Source organism: Protopterus annectens, chromosome 4.part0 (genome assembly GCF_019279795.1).
Source record: "Protopterus annectens isolate FY-2018-M chromosome 4.part0, PAN1.0, whole genome shotgun sequence".
NCBI lineage: Eukaryota > Metazoa > Chordata > Ceratodontiformes > Protopteridae > Protopterus > Protopterus annectens.
In genome coordinates this window covers 411,169,026-411,174,268 of record NC_056733.1, presented here as the reverse complement: position 1 = coordinate 411,174,268, position 5,243 = coordinate 411,169,026, and positions in this window count along the sequence as shown.

Below are 5,243 nucleotides of genomic sequence, written 5' to 3'. Positions count from 1 at the left end.
GAACAGTTGTGTACACTGACCATAAATGTAGATGTTCGAGTGTATTCACTGTTGCAGTCATCACATTTGGGTTATCTGCTTGCAGTAGCCCTCAGTTGGCCTGATTATCAAAGTCTTGGGTCCTGTGTCGGTTGCTGTCTCATCTTCCATGACATCAGGTAGTTAGGGGTATAAAGCATGCAGCCGACACCATTACATCAGTTTTTCTTGCCCCAGATGTCAGGTGCATGGTAATGGGAAGCAATTAAATATATATATGCAAGGTTATACCTCCAACAAAAAAGCAAATACACCAAAAAAGCTTTTAAGCATAGTGAATGAGAATAGAGGTATAGCCAAAAGAAGTCAGGGGACTGGAGGGAGGGTAACCAGGACTGCAACAGTGAATACACTCGAACATCTACATTTATGGTAAGTGTACACAACTGTACTATGTTCTTTGTGTTTCACTGTTGCAGTCATCACATTTGGGTAGATTTCCAATGCTAAGGATGGGAGGAGGAATTTATATAGCATTAGGACCAGCTATAAGGCCCTGCAAGACTGCAGTGGCAAAACCAGCTCTGGATTTAGAGAAAATAGGCAGATTGTAATGCTTGGTGAAAGTAAGTACAGAACTCCAGGTAGCAGCTTCTAGGATGTCCCTGGTAGGGCTGAGAAAGGCTGTAGAGTAGATGCAGCCCTGGTGGAGTGTGGTCTCAACCCCTGTGGGATAGGTTTTACATGATACCTATAGCAGAAATGAATGCAATGGCCTATCCATTTAGAAATGGTTTGCTTTGAAATGGCCTTCCCCTATGCCCCTGCAGCAAATGCAACCAGCAGTTGTTCAGTTTTCCTTTGAGGTTTAGTCCTGTCCAAGTAAAATCTAAGTTGTCTGTGCACATCTAAGGAGTGCAGTATCCATTCCCCTTTGTTCTGTGGATGAGAAAAGAAGACTGGCAAATGAATGGACTCATTAAGAGCCGCACTGGATACTACCTTGGGCATGAAGGATTGGTCCTGAGGGACACCCTATCCTCATGAAAGATGATGAAAGGCTCCACTGCCATAAGGGCCTGTAATTCAGATACCCTTCTTGCTTTAGTGATTGCTAAAAGGAAGGCTGTTTTCCAAGAAAGGAATTTTAGCTCTGCACTTTCAAGCTGGCTCAAAATGAGGTAGAGTATTTCCAATACAAAGTTAAGGTCTCAGGCTAAAGTTGGGGCTCTCCTGGGTGGTCTTCAGTTTTTGGCCCCTCTGAGGAACTGCTTGAGCAGTGGATGAGAGAAGAGGGGTGGTTCTGTGTTGTAATGACCTGAAATGGCTGAGGCATGAATTTTGATGGAGGAAAAAGAAAAGTCCTTGTGAAGCATCTCAGTTAAGTATTGAAGAATCTGAGGTAAATTGGGTGCTGCTGTGCTCATCCCTTGAGTTTGGTTCCAGGAACAGAATCTTTTCCATTTGTCAGCATAAGATTTTCTAGTACTAGGCCACCTTGCCTCCAAAATGACATCCAACACTTTTTGGCTGAGGGATGGTAACAGAGAGGTCAAGTAATTAGCCAGGCTGCCAGGTTCAGGGTTTGAAGCCGAGATGCAGAATCTGGCCCTCCTGCTGGGAAAGCAGGTTAAGGGTCTGAGGCAGATGCCATGGTGCCAGCAGTGACACACTGCGCAAGAGGGGGTACCAGAGTTGGCGTGGCCATTCTGGTGCAATCAGTATCGTCCTTGGATTATCCTGTCTGATCTTTAGTAGTACTTTGGAAAGGAGAGGCAGAGGAGGAAAGGCATAAACTGATAGATATTTCCAGTTGAAGGACAGGGCATCCACTTTCCAAGCTTGTTTGTGGGGAGTCCTTGTGCAGAATTTGTCCAATTGGTAGTTCTGAAAGGGGGGGGGGCAAACAGGTCTATATCTGGGCTCCCCCATTTGTTTATCAACATGTTGAAAATCTTTGGTTCCCGTTTCCACTCGTGTGGGTCCATGAGATTTCTGTTCAGTTCATTTGCCAGTGTATTTAGCTTTTTTGGCAAGAATTGAGCCTGTAGATGCACTTGGTAGCTCAAAGCTGTGTTCCACAGAGCTATGGCTAGTCTGCAGAGGGGGTATGAATGGGTCCCCCCTGCTTATTTATATACCACACAACAGTGGTGTTGTCTATCCTTACCATTAATTGTCCTGGAAGAATGTGGTCCTTGAAGGCTGTCAGAGCATTCTGTATAGCTAACATTTCTTTTTGATTGACATGCAGGTGCATTTGACTTGGGTTCCATTTGCCCTGAATGCACTTCCCTGCTAGGTGAGCCCCCCATGCATAGTCTGATGTGTCTGTTGTGAGGGTTTGGGCGGCAAGGGGTAGAGTGAATAGTAGTCCCTTGTTTTGGTGGCAGGCCTCTGCCCACCAAAGGATGTCTAACTGTGGGCAAGGTATGATAGGAATCATTGCTTCTAGATCCTGAGAATGTTGACACCATAGACTTTTTAGATACCACTGTAGTTTCCTCACATGCAGTCTTGCATATGTAACTAGGAGAATGCAGGAGGCCATGAACCCCAAGGCTTGCAGTATATGCCTTGCAGATATCAGGGTTTTTGTGGCCATTAGTTTGAAGTAAGCTGTCAAATTAATGTGTTTCTCTGGCGTAAGGAAAGCCATCTGGGAAGTTGTGTTCAAGCTTGCTCCCAGGAATACAAGTTGTTGACAGGGCACCAGGTGTGATTTCTTTTTGTTTATGGTGTACCCCAGACAAGTTAGAACCCTTTGTACAAAGGCCAGATGACTTAAAAGTATGTCCTGGCTTTCTGCCTGAATTAGACAATCATCCAGGAATGGGTATATTTGAATATTTCTTTGCCTGCAAAATGCAATAACTGGAGCTAGGCACTATGTGAATACCCTGGGCGCAGTAGATAAGCCAAAGGGCAGTGCAGAGAACTGATCGTGCGTGTAGCTTGCTTTGAAGAGTAGGCATCTTCTGCAAGATTCCCCAATTGGGATTGTGCAGGTATGCTTCTTTTAAATCTAGTGTTGCCAACCAGGCATCTTTGGCCTAGCATAGGAAGTAATTGAAGTCAGCATCTTGAATTTTGGAATCTCCAAAAAGGTGTTTAGCGTAGACAGGTCCAGGATAGGATGCCATGAATTGCCTTTTCTAGGTACCAGGAAAAGTCCCGAGTAGAAACCTTGTCCCTTTTCCTCTTCTGGTACCAGCTGAACAGCCCCCATGCTTGAGAGAGAGAAAGTACTTGTTTTTGGGCCTCTGCCCACTGATTTGGGGGTAGGTCCGGCCACCCGCTTCGTGTTGGTAACGTGTGGAAATGAAATCTGTATCGCTGGGACACTATATTTAAAACCCATTTGTCCTGGGTAATGAGTTCCCAATTCTTTGCATGAAGAGCAATCTTTCCCCCCAAAGGGGCAGTCAGTTGAGAAGTACTTGGAAATTTTAAAAGGAAGTCATTGAGACAGTTTACTATAGAGAGGAGTCTTATTATTCCCAGATTTGGAAGTGGAGGCCCCCCACAGCTTAGTTCTGTGTCTCCCCTTGGACTGAAACCTGGGTTTTTTGCTGTGTCTGGGTTTGGCTTGAGAAGACCTGGAAGGGGCTAGAAAGGACAAATTCTTAGAGGGCCAGTGCCTACTAAATCTAGGAGGCTGAACTTGTAAAAAAATATTTAACAGTTTGCATAGATTTAGCTTTATCTTCCATCTTTTTAAGAATTTCCTCAGCCTTGTTGCCAAACAGGCAGTCCTGATTTAAAGGAGCATCCAACAATTTAGCTTTAACATGATCAGGCAAAGGACTGCTCCTTAAGCAAAGCATGCCTTCTGAGCACAGACCCAGTAACAGCAGCCCTGCAAAGAGGCCTCTAATGAATCAAAACCAATGCAAAGTATGTTTTCTAACTTGTTCAGCAGAATGCATTAAATCCTGTAATTCTTCATTTTCCACACAGTCAGGAATCATCATCATTTTCTGTTTAAGCAGTCCAATAACATATTGCTGATACTTTAACATATAAAACTGGCAGTTTAAAGCCCTAATGGCCAAGGTTGCAGAAGTGTAAACCTTCTTACCCCATCTATCCAGCGACCTGGAGTCTCTATCAGAAGGGGTAGGATTTTTAGCAGTAGAAGCCTTAATGCCCTTGGGCCCCTGTGAAATGGTCTGTGTTTCTGCAATAGGATTTTTAAAAAAGAACTTGTGGGACTCTGGGAACCTGTAGTATACGTCAGGTTTTCTGGGAGCAGGAGGCAGGGAATCGGGGCCAAACTAGATTCCGAAAAAGCAGTTTAAGGACCTAATGGCCAAGGTTGCAGAAGTGTATACCTTCTTACCCAATCTATCCAGCGCCCTGGAATCTCTATCAGAGGGAGTAGGGTTTTTGGGCAGTAGTAGCCTTAATGCCCTTAGGTCCCTGTGAAATGGTCTCAGGATCTGCAGTAGGATTTTTAAAAGGGAACTTGTGAGAGTCAGGAACCCTGTAATATCTATCAGGTTTTCTGAGAGCAGGAGGTAAAGAGTCAGGGTTCAAGCTAGATTCCGAAAAGGCATCATCAGCAATGTCCAGTACAGGGGGGATAGCTAAAAGCCTGTGTTGGGGCAGGAGTAAGAAATCCCTAAGCCTCTTTTTAGAATCAGAGTAATCTTGGCTTTCCCAGCGAAAATGCTCCCTAAGAGTATGCAAGGTTTCACCAAAAGAGAAATCCTCTGGAGGGGAAGCAGAGGGAACAGAGTCCTCTGCATCAGAATCTTCATAGGTAGACAAGGGTAAATTCTGGTCATCAGAGGAAACAGAAATTTCAGAATCCTGATCAAAAGTAGCATAAGCAAATTCAGTCCTAGGTCTCTTAGAGGGGGAAGGTTGGCTTCCCCTGATTAAAGTATTAAGGTCTTTAGCCATTCTTATCATTTGTTTTTTAGGCATAGAGGCCTCACCATGAGGTCTGGGTGTCAGTTTTCTAGGCATGGTTCGAGTTTTAGGCCTTGAAGAAGATGGCGTCGGCTTAATATGCAAGTCAGTAGGCCTGAATACACCCTCAGAAGCCGGTGCCTGCACTGCGTCTCTGGACCCATCCAAGGTAGAGACATCCGCAGGTTCCACAGGTGAAGTATCTCGTGGCATACCGGACTCCGAATGGGTCTCAGTAGAGGCCTGTGAATCTGAAGTAGTGGATATCAGGGGCTGCGAAAGCGCCTCACTAATACCAGCGAACTGGCGACTAGCTTACAAGAAGTGTCATTGGCAGCTTTGGACCT